The sequence below is a fragment of the Vulpes vulpes genome, chromosome 14 (assembly GCF_048418805.1).
Source record: "Vulpes vulpes isolate BD-2025 chromosome 14, VulVul3, whole genome shotgun sequence".
NCBI classification, from domain to species: Eukaryota; Metazoa; Chordata; class Mammalia; order Carnivora; family Canidae; genus Vulpes; species Vulpes vulpes.
The window spans coordinates 15,635,919-15,656,219 of NC_132793.1; the positions used below are offsets into that span (position 1 = coordinate 15,635,919).

Sequence of the window (20,301 nt, forward strand, 5' to 3'; positions counted from 1 at the left end):
AACATTATGTGTCAGCTATACTTCAACTAAAATAAAAGCACCAGCAGAGAAGGATATGTATATAAAGATATTTAACGCAACAATATTTCTAGTGAAAACAAAACATAACAGATTTAAAATCTATCAAAGGAGAAATGCTGAATATATTGTGGACCTCTAGGTCTAAAAGCCCTGAAGCTACTTAAAAGGATGCATTAGATTTATACCTACCCAGGACGTATTGTTTAGTGGGAAAAATAAAGTGCAAAATAAAAGTATGATCCCACTTCTGACAAAACAAATAACCACACATCTACCCAACCCTACATCCATTTCAACAGAAGACGGGAGAAAGGTGTGAAAGGATATGCACCAAACTCATTTCAGAAGGACGGAAATGGGAAGCAGGGGGAAGGGAGAAACTATAACTTTTTCTTTATAACATCTTCAAATTCTTTAGTTACAAGGAGCACATGTATTATTTTTGGGAAAATTAATGAAAATAAAAACAATGACAAGCATATGAGAGCAGAGAAAAACGCTGATAAGCATGTTATACACTACGTGTATTATCTTTACATGGGATAGTTAACTTCATTTACTGTCACTTTCTTTTTTGTCCGAAATAGAACATCTTAATAGCTGGAAAACAATTAAAAAAAAAAATAAAGCTTCATAGAGGGGAAAAAAGGTATTTTAATTCCTAAGCATTTATGCTTTTTATTTAAGAAGGGGCAAAATATTTTCTAAGAAAAAATAGTATTTTCCCTATTAAACCCCAAAAGAAAGCCTAAACCTTTGGCTTGAAATTGCCCCGTTTAGGTGGTGTGTCGGCTTGTTCTGTGCTGTTGACTGTTTTCCATGGCTCAGTGCCCTTGACTGCTTTCCTCCCCCAAACCAATTAAATACACTCCTGGGAGTGAACTGGCTGCTGGGAACCAAAGCCCTGTAAATCCCTCATCTCTGCTCACAGGCTCTCTTGGTCTCCAAGCAGATGCTTTGGCTTCTACATCAAATGGGTTCTGGAATCCAAAGAAGTGAAATGGCTTTGCAAACCATTCTGATGGAAGGAGGAGAGGAAAGGGTTTATACCAGCAGATGAAATAGAAGAGATGAGGAACAGTGTTCCCAACAAGCTCCTGAAGAACAGCGACTATACCAAATATGCATTTCAGTTACGTGCAAGGTACATTCTGGCCTTCCCTGGTGAAGTGCTTTGTTTTTAACTGTTATTTTATTTCACTGACAATAAATTTTGCCTTGAAATAATAATGATACCTCACATTTCTACAACACTTTATTGTTTACAGAGCACTTTAAAGTACCTTTCTCATTTCACCTTCACAATGACTGGGCATCAGATGAGTATCATTCCCACTAACAGGTGAAAATGACTCAGAGAAGTTTTTTTTTTTTTTTTTAATTTTTTTTAAATTTTTTTTTTTTTATGATAGTCACAGAGAGAGAGAGAGAGGCAGAGACACAGGCAGAGGGAGAAGCAGGCTCCATGCACCGGGAGCCCAATGTGGGATTCGATCCCGGGTCTCCAGGATCGCGCCCTGGGCCAAAGGCAGGCGCCAAACCACTGCGCCACCCAGGGATCCCTGACTCAGAGAAGTTAAGAATCTTTCTAAGTCACATGGCAAGTTGGAAACAGAGCTGCAACTCAAATTTGAGTCTCCAAATCCAAGTCCAGTAGGGAGCTGAGGTATGAAATCACAGGGAGAAGGGGGAATTACAGACAAGCCGATGAATAAAAGCAGGCTCTTGGGACTAACAGTTTTTCCTGTACCTTAGGAAAAAAATTATAGTCTTGGAGTAATATCCTACGCCACCTCAGAGAGAAACTTTGTTCATATACTGGAATAGAGCTGCTAAATATAGAAAGGAAATCCCATATTCCTGTGTCTGCCCACTCACATTGTACCCAACCTTCAATGCCATTAGACCTCTAAAGCCCAGGGGACAGAGGATGTATCTCTTTCATCTCTATGCCCTCAGGGTCTAGCCCTGGGTCTGGCACAGACTAGAAGCCACTAAATTTCTACGTTTAATAGTTTCAAATCCATCTACCTCTTCCTTCCATTCATCCCACCCACCCCTGGCTCCCAATGGTCCTACCCAATGCCAATCCTCACTCCCCATGACTACTGTGACTTCCCTTCAACCCATCCCCCACACAGCAACCACCACCCACAAAGGCCTTACTGACTCATCACTACCACCACCACCACCATCATCATCATCATCAGGCAGCCCCTGACTAATTCTCTGAACTCTAATCTCCACCTCTTTCTCAGTTTCCTTTTCCTCTATGCTTTGGCCACACTGGCTTCCCTTTATTCTCTCTGATATTGCATATGCTTTCCTGCCATGGGCTCTTGCACACATGTAACTGTCCCTACCTGGATTATACCTTCCCACAATGCCCTACTTCCCCACCTCCTGCCTTAGCTCTTGGCCTAATGGACACCTCACCTCAGTTTAACCTCTGCCTCTTCAAGCAAGCCTGCCCTGACCACATTCCTGTGTATTCACTTTATAACACCACCATTCATCTGTGGCCGTGAAGGACCATGTGCAGAAGGATCATGCCTGTTTTATGAAATACTGTCTACCTATCACCTTGCCTAGTGCCTAGCAGATAATTAGGGGCTCAATGAGTATTATCTGAAAACATGAAGACTGTATTGAACTGTTCCTCTTTCTCAAGCTTTCCATGGCACCGTCCCTCTCTTGGGGCACATAATGACATGTGTGAGAGTTATCTGAGTCTTTTTTCCCCTATCAGACTACAAGCTACTTAGAAGTCTAATTTATCTTGGTATTCCCCATAGCGCCTTGCATAATGCCTAAACACAAGGGTTCTTCTGCACAGTGGATGGATTCTTGTACACACACAGGAAAGTACAAAGGAAGGCTCCAGCCTCTCACCAACTATAGACAATGATTTCTCCTACCTGGGGGACTGCAGCATAAGGCATGAGCACTTCTGAGACAGGCGAAGAGAATCAGAAGTGAAACCTGAAAAGCAGTGGTAGTATATGGGTGAGAAGATAGAGGAGGGGAGGACAGGACAAGCATGTACTGCTAAATGGGAGTTTCTTACACTGGCAGAAACTTTCTGATACCCAAGTGGAATGTGTGTAAGAGATCCAACAAAGTTCACCTCTGACCTAGACATGCCTTATTTAAAAATTGGAGATGTGAAACCACTGGGTGATGATTTAAGTGTTTTTCTATACTGTCTAGCTTTCCTTCCATGAACATGTTCTAATTTTGTAATCTGGAAAAAAAAAACCCACCATAATAAATGTCATAAAAACAAGCCAACAGAAAATCCAGTAGTGATCTTAGACTGAAGAATTACCCATCCTTATGTCTCCTTACTAAACCTGGGATTGCAGATTCAGAGTCCTCCAGGTGGAGCCCCTGCAATGAGTGAGGGAGAGTTCCCGCCTTTCATCTGAAGCCTTGGATGGGAAGGTGCCAGGAGTGAAAGCTTTAGTAGGGCGCAGCTCTGGTTTCTCCCTAATGCAAATGCTGGCAAAGCTCTGAGAATCAGGAAATGGAGGGGAAGTGTGGGAATAAACAACCAGCTCAAGACCAGGACCCCCACCCACTAGAAGCCAATCCACTGCAACTGTTCATTTACATTCACCATCCTGTCTTTCCTGATGCACCAAGAACTTCACAAGGCCACAGGCTGTCTCCTCATGGCCCTGTTCCTCCACCCTTGTGCTCAGTATTAGTCTGTCTTCAGTGTAATTTATTGAAAGGCAGAGACCACATTTATAACGTACTAAACATAATGACTGACCTAGGTCCCTGGGACATGATAAGAACACATCAGCTACCAATACTTTTATTTCTATAGTGTCCTGAAGGTCATTATTCATTTTGGAAAAGCCAAGTTGAAGAATAATAATTTCTTGGAAGATTAAAGAGACTTCTTTAAAATAAAGTTAGGAAATGCTGGCCTCCTCAAGTAAGAGCGAATGCATTTTCATCTGCAGTTCAGAATCATTCAGCATTGCAGCTGACTTGCAGCTTCCAAAGGAACCACTCTTTGAAGGAGCAGTGCTCACAGTTTTCACAAGGCATTTCTGAGAGATTTCCAGGAGGTAGTGAGCTCAGCCTTGAGTTGTGATTAATGACTTGTTTCCAAGAACTTTAGATTTTCCACATCTCTCTCCACTTAGGAATCACTTCTGGCCCCTTGTGAAAACACTCAGCAGAGTTAATTGGGTGAACTCAGCTTCTTGTCACACAGAAAATAACACCTGCCACCAGTTTCTTCCTTAAGTGGCTGGGCCAGCATCCTCTGGTCCCAGCAGAAGAGGATCCACTTTTGTTTTTGGTCTTAGCACCTGACTGAGTGATAGGAAACAGTGCTAAGGCTTGGCTGAAAGAGCCAGGATAGCAGCTCCAAGGGATTTCGACAGTTATCAGTTCAGAGATGACCTCATGTCCCTCATATAAATGCCATGCTACGACCAAGGGGACCAGGGCCTGTATACACTGGCTAACATTCTCCTTCTGGAAACCATAAAATAGCTAATCCAAGCATGTATTTTTGTGTCAACTAATGTGCTATGAGCTTTGTTTCATCCTCGTGGTACCCGTGGAGGTAGGTATAACTGCAACCCCTTACTTAGAGAAACAGGCTCTACAAGGTAATCTGTTCAAGATGTCTCCCCTAGGAGGTGGTGAGGGCAGAGCTCTTACTGCTACTCTCCCCAGCTTCTTACTGAACTCTAGATAGTCTGAGTGACAGGGACTACAGACATCCACCAGCCTAGGGGCGCAAACGTAAATGCCCATAGGGGCCAAGGGGCAGGGGAGAGACTAGAGATGGTGACAGACCGGCAAGCAAATGGCAAATATAGTAATGAACTGGAGAACACACCTGCTAAAGACATTCAAATTCATACAAAAATAAAAATCAAAGGCAGGTACTGTCATTCCAGAGTATCAACTCCTCACCACCATCTTTGGAAGAGGGACCACCCTTTTTTTAAGTAGGTGCCATGCATAGTGTGGAACCCAACACAGGGCTTGAACTCATGACCCTGAGATCAAGACCTGAGCCGAGGGGCACGTGGGTGGTTCAGTCAGTCAAGAGTCTGCCTTCAGCTCAGGTCATGATTCTAGGGTCCTGGGGGAGAGGCCCATGTTGGGCTCCCGGCTCAGCAGGGAGTCTGCTTCTCCCTTTCTCTCTGCCCCTCTACCTGCTCATGCACACTCTCTCAAATAGATAAAAATAAAATATTTTTAAAAAGCAATAAAGGGACACCCTGGTGGCTCAGTGGTTGAGCATCTGCCTTTGGCTCAGGTCATGAACTCGGGATCCTAGGATCAACTCCTGCATTGGGCTCCCCTCAGGGAGCCTGCTTCTCTGCCTGTGTCTCTGCCCCTCTCTGTGTCTCTCATGAATAAATAAAATCTCCAAAAAAATTAAAAATAAATAAAAACAAAATAAAAAAAGACCTGAATTGAAATCAAGGGTCGGATATTTAACCAACTGAGCCAACCAGGTACCCCTGGGATCATTTTTTTAATTAGCCAAAGTGTAGATAGAGATCTTGAGTAGCTGGGCTGGGGCTGAGGCAGAGACAGAGACAGAGACAGAAGCAGAGGCGGAGGTGGAGGTGGAGGCGGAGGCGGAAGCCCACTGCCCATGACCATGGGTGATTCCATGGCAACAACGGTCCACTTTCAAAGGGTTGAGATGCTGGTGAAGACCAAAACTCTCAGATATGCAAAGGGGCTTTGAGAACCCTCCTAGTAACCATGATCTTAATTCAAGCAGTTTTTAAAAATTATTTTATTTTTAAAAGATTTTATTTATGAAAGAGGGAGAGAGAGAGCATGAGAGGGGTAAGGGACAGAGAGAGAAGCAAACTCCTGGCTGAGCAGGGAGCCCAACGTCGGGCCTGATCTCGGGACTCTAGGATCATGACCTGGACTGAAAGCAGACACTTAACCGACTGAGTCACTTAGGCACCCCAATTCAAGCAGTTTTTAAATACTGCATCTTCCTAAGGGCTGGAGCCTCTAATAGCCGTAAAGATAAAAGTCCCTTAAACTGCCAACATCTAGAACCCTGGCAACTCAAAAATCCAAGATTTGACAACATCATTGGCTTTTCTTTGCCCTTTGGCTCCAGCCATGCTGTCCTGAAGCAGCAGAGGCCATGTCTCGGTGGAAGAGCAGCAGAGAGATTTTCCTTCCTTTTCTCCCTCTTTTTAGCCAGGCTAGGGACTAGGATGGCGGGCTCTCCATAAAACGGAATATGTTAGGCCTCCTCTGGACCTGTGTGCCAGGCTTTCTACCAGGTAACAGGATTATGGTAATGGAAGAGACAGACTCAGGAGTGCGAACCTGTGGTTAGGAGAGAGGATGAATGGGGTGAATGGAAGGAAGTCCTGCGTAACTATGTAAGCACGGTTCAGGTGAACACACCTTCAGGATAATCTGAGAACATACCCTGGAGGTTAATCCTCAATCAGTGGAGTTAGGGAATGACGACACTGACCACCTCAGGTTATGCAAAAAGCTGAGCACCTAAGAGACACTCAATAGTGTTATTTCTCCTCCCTCCCTATTGTGTGTGAGAGTGCAAACATGCACACACATCACACTGAGATTTTCTTTCTTCAGGAACAACAAACTTACAAAACTATAAAAACTCAGAAAGTAACTTACTGTTGCCTATTTTATGGCCTCTTTTAATTGTCCTTATAGGTGCTAGTTTTTACCCACTCTGGCATACTGAAAATAAAGGGCAGTTTGCTCCTCAAGCCCTAAAGATTCTCCTCAAAGCAAGAGATAAGGATGGTTTATTTCAGGCTGAATTCTAAAATATAGCCATCATCTAGTTTTGTCCCCTCATTTAGGTAGAAAAGAGGAAACCAGGGCCCAGGTAGTGTAGAACACTTGCTCAGGGCCACAAAGCCTGTGTGGGTGGCCCCTTGGTTCTTAAAGCCGAAGGCTTTCTTCTTTAACCGTGATTTCCCAACTATCTCTACCAGCTAGCAGGGGAGGTGGGTCGCTCGCAGCAGCTGCAGGACATGTACCTCCAACCACCAGAGAACTGTCAGCTCAGGTGGTCAGCTCCGGTGCCCACCGGTGAGGGGCCTGGAGCAACAAGGCCTCTGCATAGAATGGCTCACCTGGTTGAAAATCCTAAACACAGACCCCAAAAAATAAAATGCTGAAGTGCTTACTCACGTTTGTTCTGTTTACTTTCTAGACATCAATGGCAAATTTTAAAAAGGAAGGAATAAAAAGACCACAAAGCCAAAGTTAAAGCCTTCCAACACTTCTTTCCATCTTGGGAGTCCGCACAGCTGCTGTGGCAGTGGGGCTCATGGGATAAGTTAACTTCAGAAACCCGAACACTCCTGTATCTTACATTTAGAATACCAATCTTGTATTTGGGAGGGGAAGATTTCAGGGAATTGTCACTTCCAGAGACATTTTTCTCTAGAGCGTTTAAAATTGTTTGTAGCACCTTCGTAATCAGAGAAAAAACTAAAAGTTTTACAAATCCCAGTGTTTAAGGAAGGACTTAATTCTTCACCTATCTTGATGCAAGGAGCTGCTTTTAAAGCTTTAGCCAATCTGTCATCGTTCTCTGGGTAAAAAAAGTCAAACAGAGATTGAATGGAGCCCATCTGTGAAACTTGAGTTCAGACTCTTGCCCCAGGCAATTTCAGACAAAGCCATAATTTTCAGAGCAATAATATATCACAATATAAAAATAGACACTTTGTGACCAACAGGCTGTAAAGCAAGCCAAGCTCTCCAGAGAGCTCTGCCTCCAAGCCCTGCTCTCCCTGGGGGTGGAGGTGGCGGTGGAGAATAAAGTTCTACTTACAAGACCAAAGAATTTCTCCAAAGTCCAGGGCTCCTCAGTCACAAGCGAAGGGAGAATTTAAGAAACCAGGATTCAAAATGCCTCCCCTTTTAAGGGTTAGAGATTAGCAGACCAAGCCGGCAGGGCAGTGCAGTCTGGATTCTTTCTTCCCTCTCACTCTGTCTCTCCGCGTCTCTAAATGAAATGCACTTCGAGGTTTTAGTGGGTGTTTCCCACGTCTCCAGCCAAGTAAGTCCCCATTTGTTGTAACCCAATGCTCAGCCTGATGATGTCAACCACTCAACTCCCTTGCTCAGTTTCCACCTCTCTGTCAACGGGGGAGATCCATTTCCTCTGGACAATGAGCCAGGGGGCTGTAACTGCATCCCAGGCCGTCACATTTGCCTAACATCCTTCCTTCAATTTTCAACAGCGCAGCCTTAGTGACAAAAGGCTTCCTATCTACTCACTGGGCCAGGGCTCCTGGCCTAAGTCCCTTTGCCTTGTAGTCACTGCTGACGGAGGGCGATCTAGTTTGCTTTGCTGGGTTTTAATTCACTTCTTTGGTGCGTAATACCCTCATTAGGGTGGAGATCTGCATCCCCACTACACCTCACCCTCATTTCCTTTTGCTCAATTTTCCAAGTTGTTCAATTTCTCCACCAAGTTTCCTAGGTGCATGCTGGGCACAGTGTTAGGTTTGTCCCTCACATAGGGGAGATGACACATATCCAAGTGCAAGGCTCAGAAGGAGCGCTAGTTTATTGCCTGGAGAACTCGGGTTCTGGTCTCAATTGCACTCCTAACTGAATGAATGACCTCAAGCAAGTCACCTCTCTCCCTGGACCTCAGTTTCCCCATCTATAAAATGATGGTTTTGGGGTCTCCCACTTCTGAAATTCAGTGACTAAGGAGCTTACCAACAAATGCAACATAAAAAATTTTACTACAAGCTGGCTGACTACACGCTTGAGGGAGGGAAGAACCTGTGACAGGTCAGAGGCCAATGCCCATGATGCCAGGTTTGGCCTGGCTCGTCGACCCCCTTTGCGGTGGAGCTGAACTGTTTCTCTGGGAGAAAACCCCAGAGAATTCACTGCACAAGCCCTGGGAGACATGGAAAGAGGCAGCATAAACTACCAGATAAGATAAAGGAGCATGAAATTGTCCTTAGGGATTAACATGGAACAGCAATGATTAGAAGAGACCATAATAATCTCTTGCATTTGTACAGGCTTCCAGGGGAAGACAAACAGAAACCTCTGTACTTCTTATACAGAGGGAAGCAGTGTTACATGTATATTGCTTATAGGCATCAATTTGGGAACTAGAGATATGGATCTGAGTCCTGTTTGACTTAACTTCTCTGAATTTTTTTTAAACTATAAAATAGGGTAATAGGAGCTCCCTTTTAGGACTGTAAGAATTGAAGAAAACATGCAAGGGAACTGAACATATCTGCACATACTAAGTGTTGATAGATGGTAGCTTTGTTTTCATATATAATCTCATCTGATTTTTGTTTTAGGAGAATTAGTACCCAGGAGCTGAATTATTTAATCTGCTTTTCCTGGATAGGAAAATGAAACACAGAGAAGTAAAGTAATATGCCCAAGGTAACAAAGCTCAAGATTAAAGGCCCAGACCTAGAAACTGAGTCTTTAACTCCTACTTAGGCCAGCACACGTGCCACACACATGCCAATGATACTTCTCAAAATGGTTACTTCTCTGAGCATGGCCCTTATTTCTAATTGGGATCATTTCTACTTAGAAAAATGAGCTAAACTTATTCAAACAAATGGGGAAGGGGTGGGTTCAGCCAGGTCAGTGGAGAACTGAGGTAGTCAATCTATTGCCTAAAGGAAACACTAGAGGCCAGTAGGTAAGAGGGGGTACTTGTTTGCATTGCTACCCAAAACACCGTATGACTTGAAGGAAGTCTGGGCATTAGTCGCCCCTCCCTCCAAAGGGCAGATCTGATTTGTCTTAAACCTACTTGGATGGGAAGTTGGGATTGGAACTCTTGGGAAAGAAAAGCTATTTATAGATGGGGGTAAGGCTGTGGGAGTTTGTGACTTAACAAAAATTTTATTTTATTTATTTATTTTTTAAAGATTTTATTTATTTATTCATGAGAGATAATATATAGAGAGAAGCAGAGACACAGGCAGAGGGAGAAGCAGGCTCCATGCAGGGAGCCCGACGTGGGACTTGATCCCGGGACTCCAAGATCACACCCTGGGTTGAAGGCAGGAGCTAAACTGCTGAGCGGTGGGATCCCCAACAAAAATTTTAATTCTCAAAATCTTTGATGCTGTAATGGAGGACCAAGCAAACAGACTATATGTTAGGAGGGAGTTTGCCAATCTGAAGGCTTTCCCACAAGTTGGTGTGGGGCTGTGGTGGAATGAAAAGAACTCCAGCCTGTTAAGTCATAGAGAACAGCAGTTAGCAGCTCAGAGAGACCTGGGTTTCCTTCCCGTCTCTGGACCTTCTAGCAGTGGATGGTCTTGGGCAAATCAACTTCTGTGTAAAGTGCAAACAGTAACAGCACTTACCCTACAAGGCTCTTGTGTGGATTAAGTGCCTGGCACATAATACAGGTTCAAAAATATTTGGAAAAAAAAAACTTGCAAAAAAAAATAAGCTACGACATCCTAAAGTAAAGACATTATTTTCTAATTCTGACTCAGTGTCACCATCCTCTACCCTGAGACTGATGTAACAGTAAATGAGTAAGGTCAAGAATGTTAGGAAACCAGAAGAAGGACCCATTATTTCTCTAGAAGGTCAGAATGAATAAGGACACCGAGAACTGTCAGGCGTGTTCTCAGCAGCAACACTCAACTTGGAAGGCCTGGAGGTGGAGGCTGGGGCCATTGTCTGGCCGAGCCTTTACTCCAAAGGCTCAAGTGGGCATCAGGAAATGAGCTGGGCCCTGGACAGGTCAGTTTGCCAAAATCACTCTCAATGCTTTGAAATCATGTTTTGTTATTTGAACAAAAATAATAGGTAGGGAGCCCATTCATAAAAACAAATATATTGGGGCACCTGGGTGGTTCAGTGGTTGAGCATCTGCCTTTGGCTCAGGTCGTGATCCCGGGGGTCCTAGAATCCAGTCCCCACATCGGGCTCCTTGCATGGAGCCTGCTTCTCCCTCTGTCTCTGCCTCTCTGTGTCTCTCATGAAAAAATAAATAAAATCTTAAAAAATAAATGAATAACTAAATAAATAAAATCTTTTTTTTTTTTAAAAGATTTTATTTATTTATTCATGACAGAGAGAGAGAGAGAGAGGCAGAGACACAGGCAGAGGGAGAAGCAGGCTCCATGCAGGGAGCCCGATGTGGGACTCGATCCCAGGCCTCCAGGATCAGGCCCCGGCTGAAGGCGGCGCTAAACCGCTGAGCCACCGGGGCTGCCCTAAATAAATAAAATCTTAAAAATAAAATAAAAAATTAAAATAAAAACAAAGATGTTGTTTTCTTTGACCACATATATTTTGTAACACTTGCATGGCTGACTGAATAACGTACATCTATGTCAGACTCCATGGAGAGAACAGACAACACCAGCACGTCATTCTGCCTTCTGACAATGGCAGATACACTCTGTGGACTGGGGTCACGCTCTGTGCTGAGTACTCTATAAACACCACCTTCTATGATCCTTACAACTATCAGGAGCAGGAGGTTTACTATGCCCTCCTCTTAAAGCTACGGAGACCAGTGCTGCTGAGGCTGACCAACCTGCACAAGGCTCACGGGAGTGAGTGACAGAGCCTGGGCTCCTAGCAGGCTGCCTGGGGCCAGGCCTGTATTCTGAGTCCCTTCCTCTACTGCTCTTGAAAAAGTTGCCCTCCAGGAAAGCTGGAGTTCTTCACAGCCAGCAGTATCAGCTCCACCTGAGGATAAAGGAAACTCCAGCTGCTTCTGAGCACACAGCCGGTCTGAAGGGCTCAGAGAACCCCTTTTGCCACAAAGCTGCCCTTAATTCTGACCCCTCACCCTTAGCCTGGAAGGGGTCTCTCTCTCTCTAAATTTCCTTAGTACTTTATCTGTTCCTCTCTCAAGAAACTTAACCTTTTTTCCTCTATGAGACATATTTATTTCTGAGCAGACTTCAGCTGCTAGAATTTGAGCTTCTTATGGAAAAGCTGTGTTTAATTTACGAGCATTTTGTACATATGAGACACTGATTAAAATAAGGAAATCTATAAATAATGAAAACTTCTAACAGACGTTTACCATATGCCAGATAATATTCTAATTACTCTACATAAATTCTCATTTAACTCCCATGACGGTCCTATGAGGTAGGCATTACTATCTCCACCTGACCAATGAGGAAATTCTAGACATAGATCAGTCATGTAACTTGTTCAGCTGGCAACTGACTGGTATCTGTTGAAAGGAGTACATGATAAATTTTGGGCACCACAGCTGACCTTCTAGTCCAAACAACTGCTGCAAAATGCACTTAGCTTTTCACTGTATCAAAGGTAGATTTCAGTTGTCATGCCATTTCAAACTCACTTATTCACTGTCACACAGCTAGAAGATCCCCATTTTTTTCTAGACTAAGTGAAAAGTATACTGATTGAGACTTACAGTTGTAAATATAGATTTTGTTTTCTTTCCAATTATAATTGCTTATTGTTAAAAAAAAAAAAAAAGGAAATAAAAAAGGAAAGAAGGGAGGAAAATCCTCCATAATCTTACCACCCAGAAGTAACCAGTTAACCTGCTGGCATATGGACCCAAAAAAGAACCGTATCTACACTGAAAACAATGTTTTGGGGTGCTTGGGTGGTTCAGCTGGTTAACTGACTTGATTTCAGCTCACGTCTTGATCCCAGGGTGATTACTTCAAGTCCTGCATTATACGTGGAGCCTACTTAGAAAAACAACAACAACGTTTTAAAATCAGACACTTAAGTCATTTGGGGGTGGAGAGAAGTCAATACCATAAAAGATGAAAAAGAAATATTTGACTTTTTTTTCTGGTTTTAGAGGACACTTGGCTGCTTTCTCTGCAGGGTTTGCGGTTCTGAGGGGCCACCTCCTAGCCCCCTAGGACAGCTGTTGATGCAGCCACTAAACCCAGTGGAGGGATGGCAGGAGAAGAGAAGCTTGATCCCAGAAAGTATGTACCTAAAAAATGGGTAGGTTCACAGGATACTTCCCTTCTAGTATGAGACTGGGCATTCTTATCCTTTGAAGGACCCCTAGTCTAACTGCTAGTCAGATGTCCCAAATCAAAGTGTACTGTTCAGTGTGGTACATGGAGCTTCTAGCAGCTTTCCACATAAGGCTGAGGCCTAGATGGCAAAGAGACAACCAATTCCAGAGGAAATAAGGGCCTATCTCCTAAAAGGAGGTTTTTATTACTGTTTACAAGTGGGGGGAAGAAAAAGTATCACAGGGCATTTGAGGAAAACCAACAGCATGACAGAAACTAAAAAAAAAAAAAAAAAAAAAAAGAAAGAAAGAAAAGAAACTAAAATACAGAGAAAATGGACGCTTACGGGAAAGAAAATTCTGACAAGTGAAAACCCTTAAAAAAAAATTCGGGCAGCCTGGGTGGCTCAGTGGTTTAGCGCCGCCTTCAGCCCTGGGTGTGATACTGGAGACCCGGAATCCAGTCCCATGTCGGGCTCCCTGCATGGTGCTTCTGTCTGCCTGTGTCTCTGCCTCTCTCTCTCTCTCTCTCTCTCATAAATAAATAAATAAATAAATAAATAAATAAATAAATAAATAAATAAAAATCTTTTAAAAAAATTCTATGTCATCAGAGAGATTCTGAAGATACCACGTCCACAAAACAAGCTGACAAAACCAGGCTCTTGGAAATTAATAATATAAATACTGAAATTAACAGTTCAGTAGAAAAACTGGAAAATAAAATCTTTCAAAACACAGTACAGGGAAAAAATATTTACAGGATAAAAAGGAGTTTTGATATAGAACAATAATCCAGGAAGCTCAACAACAGACTGAAATAGGAATTCTAGAGAAAGAGAGGCACCTGGGTGACTCCATAGTTAAGCATCTGCCTTTGGCTCAGGTCTTGATCCTGGGGTCCTGGGACTGAGTCCCACATTGGGCTCCCTGCAAGGTGCCTGCTTGTCCCTCTGCCTGTGTCTCTGCCTCTCTCTGTGTGTCTCTCATGAATAAATAAATAAAATCTTAAAAAAAGAAAGAAAGAAAAGAAAGAAAAGAAAGAAAAGAAAGAAAGAAAGAAAGAAAGAAACCATGAGGAAACTTTCCCAGAGTTTAAAGTTACATCTTTAAACTGAAAAGTGTATCAAGTGCTGAGGAGGAGAGTCTATCATGCCTACATGTAGTCTTCTAACCTTTCAGAATTCAAAAGGAAAAAAAATCTCACATGTTTCTAGAGATACAAACTGTGTCAAAAGAAAAGAATCAGACTCCTTCCGAGCCACACTGGCTGCCTGAAGACAACGGAACAATGCTTTCGAAGGGGAAAGTTCTAAAGGAAAATGACTTGGAACCCAGAATTTATCCTCAGCTAGGCAAAATAAAGACATTTTTGAGACATGCAAGGACTTAGAACTGTTTCTCCCTTGGGTACTGTTTTCTCAATAAACTTCTGGAGAATATACTTTAATCTAAATGAGGGTTTAAACTACAAAGTAGGATTTGAAAGCAGGGATCTAACAAGAGATGTAAGGAACACGAAGGATGAAGAGGAGGACAGCTCCAGACCCCCAACTGATCTACAGACCCGGAGGGCACCAGTCTGACTAGAGCAGGAGGGTAGGAGGCTCCAGGAAACCAGAGTTGTGGGGCCCCCTGACAGGCCTGCCGGAAACTGTACTGAGAGTCCACAGGAAAGTGTGGGAAGCCTCTGCAGTAAGAAACAAGGAAAACTGACCATTTTTAAGAAGCTGTTATTAAGTCCAGGAAAAGTCTACAGAAAAGAAAAACAACCAAAAAGTTACTGGCCTCAGCAGTAAACAATATTTATAATGCCATAATGCTATAAATCACTGAATACTGATTTAAGCAAAAAACTGTGATATCTGGAGAAAAAGGAAAAGAAGTGTGAAGGGGGCTCTGGTGCATGTAAAAAAAGCTAAAGCCTCATGAACCATCCTAGGGGGTCATTAGGTGACACATAAAATTGGTAAAGAAAAAGCAGTATAGTGGTATGTGGTCCTTGTTTGAATCTGATTTGAACAAATACTTAGAATTTGTTAATCAGCAATCTTTGCAAGTAATAAGGGATTATTTTATGTATAATAATGGTAGTGTAGTTGTTTTTTAAAAAAGCAGCCCTTGTTCTCTTAGAGATACATGCTGAAGTAGCTATTGATGAAATGACATGATGTCTAAAATTTATTCCAAAATTATCCAATAGCAGGAGGAAAAGTGGCTACAGGCATACATGAAACAAAAGGTCATGATTCTTAAAGCTGGTTAATGAGTGGTACATGACAACTCAATTTATTATCCTAATATTGTATACGTCTGAAAATTTCCATAATAAAGAATGTTCACAGAGAGAGATAGCTGAATAAGCATATTATTTGGATATATGGAAGTAATATTAGAACAAACAGCCAGCAGGATCAAAAGGGTATCCCTTTGGGAGCAGGGCAGGAGGCCGGGGAAAAGGCTGGGGGCAGGAGACAGCTCTTTTCAGTACAAGTTTATAATGGTATTTGATCTTAAAAAGAATAAAGCAAACCTATGAGAATGTGCCATTTTGACAAAAACAATTTTTTTAAAGATTATTTATTTGAGAGAGATAAAGAATGGGGGGAGGGGGAGAGAGAGAGAGAGAAAGGGAGAGAGAGAATCTCAAACAGGCTCCCCACTGAGTGCAGATCATGACCCGACCCAAAAATCAAGAGTCAGACACTTAACCCACTGAGCCACCCAAGTGTCCCAAAACACAATTAATTTAATTTTTTTAAAAAGATTTTACTTATTTGAGAGAGAGAGAGCACAAGCAGGGGAAGGGACAGGACAAGCAGACCCCCCTCTGAGTATAGAACCTGACATAGGGCTCAATCCCAGGTCCCTGAGATCATTACCTGAGCCTAAATCAGACACTTAACCAACTGAGCACCCAGGCATCCAACACAATTAACTTTAAAAAAGAAATGGGAGGTGGGAGGAGTGTGTCTGCCTGGCTTGGTTAGTGCAGCATGCACTCTTGCTCTTGGGGTTGTGAGTTCAAGCCCCACATTGGATTTAGAGATTACTGGGGAAAAAAAGAAAGAAAGAAATGGAGGGAACCACGGAAGGGCTAAAAGCAGACGTTGCCTCAGGTGAGGGGGCAAGCAAGAAGCTGGTGCCTTTCTGGACCTGGCAGATTTTTAAAGAAATGATGTTAATATATTACTATGATTTTTTTTAAAAATGTTATCTATTTTTATTAGTTATTGCCATCAACTTTTAGCTGGGCCTTTTGCTAATCTGGACATCTACAAACTGAATCTGTTTCTCCAGGTCAAGAATCCTGAATAACCCAGAGTATCTCCACACTAAATATAATAAGAATCATTACTGTGATTTAATAATTATCTACCACTTGTCAGTGCTTTATATGTTATCTCTAAACTTTACAACACTCTTGGAGGCCAATATCATATTCCCATTTTACAGATGGTAAGGTTAAGGTTGAGAGATACATCAACCATGTGCTTGAGATTACAGAGTAGAAGGGCAGGCTTGTTGAGACTCCTTCCACTACCCCATCTCTCCTTTATACTCTACTAGTTTGGGATAGTCCAGAAAGTACTTTAATATCTACCCTGTCATCCAATCCATGAAGCAGGAGAGACAGAATTATCTATTCTTGGCAGAAAGGTAACTTGCCTGAGTATCCAGGTTTTCTGATCCTTAATTCAGTACTTTTGTATCAACCCTACCATCTGCCCCCAAAAAACAAAATGTTATTCGTAACCTCCTCAGAGGCATATGACATAAGAGTCACTGTAAATGAATGCAGCTGAAGCAGGAATTTTAAAAAGAGACTTATTTTTTCCAAAGGAAATATAGTAATAAACCATGGAATGTCCTTAGTTGCTCTAATGTCAGCATTTTACTTGAGCCCTCAAAGGGGTTCTGAAAATGTCAGCAGCCTGTCTTCCTGGCATAAAGCAGATCAGCTGCTGGCATAGGCAGCCCGCAGCAGTTCTGACAGCTAGTGCCACTCTTCTTGGCTCCAAAAGAAAGGAATGAGCCATGCATGCTTCGGCCCTGGAAAAAAAAAAGTCTGTGTTCTCCTAAATCTACTTAAGTCAATGGCCATGTGGCCCCAGGGTTTTTTATAGTTGCCAGGAACCTCAGATTGGTGCTAGTCTAGAGCAGAGTGAGTTTATAAAGCTGTAGGACAGGCTGGGTCAGGGTAGGAGCCCAAAGTGGGGAATGGAAGGGCCTGAATGTCTGCCCTCTGGTCATCTCAAACCCTGGGTAGCTGATGGCCCTGCCTGGCAAAGAAGGAGATTAAGAGTTGGGCACAAGTGCCATGAGCTTGGCTAGAGAAGCTGCTCCCTGGCTGTTCTGGCATCTGAACAATGGCCAAGCAGCAGCTAGAGGGAAGAAGCTGTTTACTCGAGTTCAAACTATTTATAGTACCAGCAATCTGCACATATTTGGATGACAAATCTCTGGGTTTCAAGTGAGCGGTGCTTTGCTCCTGGACAATTTCATCAAACACATTCCCTCCCCACGCCGCCCCCGGACCCCTTCGCTCACACATGTTGCCCTCAGGATGTTTTATTTAAGTTGCTGAGTTTAAAAAGATCAAGATCATAAAAAGAAATCACATTTTAAGAACAAGCGACTTTTAATCCTTTTGCTTATGAACTTAAACCACATTATATCATTTTCTTTAGGCCTTGAATCAGAAATTAAATTCTAATATATGTGTATTCTATAAAAAAAAATCACTAAAATTAAAACAGTATCTGAATGAGCTTTGTAATTTAACAGGTATTTTATCACCATAATGATGCTGAGCCCCACTTGAGACCTGCAAAAAGAATATTTCTTACGACACAGGTTTAGAACGATAAAAGGCTGTTACAGAACAGATCCACCAACAATATGTAATCATATACACACTACAAACAAACAAAAGAGGTCCTACACACCGCTTCCGTGGCAGCTGCAGCTGCAGGGACAGTGCTCCCAATGACCCTGCCCCTGGCACATGCCACACAGGAGAGGGGTCTGACGGGAACAAAAAGACGTGCAGAGCCTTCTGCATGGTTTTAACTCACAGAAGGTTATTATTACACCCTTGCCAACACATTTGTTTGGAAAAACCAGCCTACCTCTAAAAGCTGCCTAGATTTTTATAGCAAAGGCAATGCTGATCAGCCACCTCCCCTGAGCCAGGCACTGGCTAATTCCAAAGGGGAAACGTGGTTGATAATCAACATGTATACTGGCTAACGTGCTGGCAGCTTCCAGTCCTATCACATGATGCAGGCAGGAACTGGCAGAGAGGAAAGGGCACTGAGAAGAAAAGTTTATAGTATAGGGGGTGATGCTGGACAATTAAGGGATTCCTCCAAGAGACTAACTTGTTTCCTTATTTTTGCCCCCCGCTAGGGAAGCTCTTTAGAAGGCAAACAGAAAGGTCTCCAAGATAATCTTTAGATTAATCCCACTTTTTAAAATCACACAGGAGAAAAGGGTGGTAAGGGTGAAGGAATGAAGTATGTTTGTAATATGGAGGAAATGTAAATTATTTGAGAAATTTTTTGCTGGTCAGTTGGTCAATATTGACCAAAGACTTTAATGCATGCAATTTTGATCCCATGACTCTACTTCTAGGAATTGAAAGAATATCCTCATCATTCAGACCTTAGCTAAAATGCCACCTTTTGGGGACTTCCCCAACCCACTCAACCTCAGGTAACCACCCATCTCACCCATCTACCTATCACATCACTTAAAAAAAATTTATTTATTTGAGAGAGAAAGAGAGCACCAAGTGGGGGAAGGGTCAGAGGGAGACAGAGAAGCAGACTCTGTGCCACTGAGCACAGGGCCTTACAGAGCTCGATCCCAGGACCCCGAGATCATGTCCTGAGCTGAAGACAGATGCCCCACATTACTTTAATTGCCTGCACAGTACTGCTATTTTTCTTGTTCATTTATCTGTGTACTGTTCGCCTTCACTCATCATCTCATTTAATCCTCACAGCCACAAGAGGTTTCTGTTCTTATCCCATTTTACAGATGAGCAAACTGAGGCACAGTTTAAGTCTAGTGAGTGACTAGCAAGTGGCAGTAGGAATATAAACACTGCTATGCATGAACACAAAGCCCATGCTCTTAACTACCTCCCTCAAAATAAACCATAAGTTTCAATGTGCATAGTTTTTGACCAAGCATTATAGTTCTGGAAATTTGTTAGGTGGAGGTAATCAGACAAGAACAATGGTTAAACACATGTTTACTTACTGCAGGCTACCTATAGAAGCAAATATTGGAAATATGTTTAGCAAGTCTTCAGTTATAAGCCTCAAGTTTACTTTTTGGTAAACAAGGGGCCCCATCTCAGAGACACAGTGAAGATTTAATGAGACAAAGCACAGCACATGGCTCATAATCAGTCTTTTACTATTGTTGTTATATGCATTTACATCTCTAAAATGATGTACAATATACCAAATTGTTACCAGAGGCTATCTCTGGACAGCAGGATTATGGCAGGAGGGGTGTTTTTTTTATTTGTTTTGTTTTATTTCATTAACTAAATTGTGTACTTCCATGTTGTTCTAATTTTTATAAAATTCATACTGATGTCACAGTCATAAAAAAATAAATATATAACTATTTTTCAAAAAAAGAATATGAAGAAAAAGTTAAAGAAATGTGGAGGAGGAAACTTAGTTTATGGGACAGTGAGGGAAGCCAGTTTAGTAGATCTCAAACTAAAAATGTTCCTCCTCTTTTGTTCTATCTAAGAACAAGATCTTCAGTGGGCTTATAGGTCCTACCCCACTGCAAAGGCCTACATTCACAGTGGAGTAAGTCAGGGAGATTCTTATTAAGAACATAGACCTACAGAATTATTCAGATGGATTCAAGAAATCTGAAAAGATGTTAAAATATATATACAAAAGGAAAAAAAATATTTATATCCACATCTGCCTTCTGAAGAGAAAGGCTGTCAAATGGGAGGCCTTTTTAGCTACTGGTCACCTTTCTGAGTTCAGCCATGCAAAAAATAACAAAAGCTCAAGGTTGCCAAGTAGCTCTGCACAATAAAGAAAGGATAACTGAATTCCAAGGGAAATCTGTAAGGAATAAAGGAAGGGGAAGGAGAAAGGAGCCAGGGAGATGCCAGAGGTCCAGGGTCTGGGGCTCCCAAATCACCAGCAAAGCTGGTAACAACACTGACAAATGCTTTCTGTGAGTGTATTCTTTGTTATTGATGGAAACCAAGAAAGGACTGAGTTTCAATTCTG

General features: G+C 42.4%; 1 protein-coding gene across 9 annotated transcripts in view; it reads right to left on the reverse strand.

Moving 5' to 3' along the window:
* PKIG (cAMP-dependent protein kinase inhibitor gamma) overlaps positions 1–20,301 on the reverse strand; it is a 101,811-nt gene that overhangs the window by 26,493 nt on the left and 55,017 nt on the right. The window contains exons 1-2 of one of the 9 annotated variants that reach the window (XM_072735773.1): positions 7,862–8,016; positions 2,940–3,003 (exon numbers count right to left, since the gene is read on the reverse strand). The exons of 6 other annotated variants lie outside the window; for them this stretch is intronic. The gene's annotated coding sequence lies outside the window, so the exon portion shown is untranslated. Of the gene's footprint in view, positions 1–2,939; positions 3,004–7,861; positions 8,262–20,301 lie in introns of those variants that run through there. 2 more of the 9 variants (XM_072735768.1, XM_025998742.2) reach the window with 2 other exon arrangements.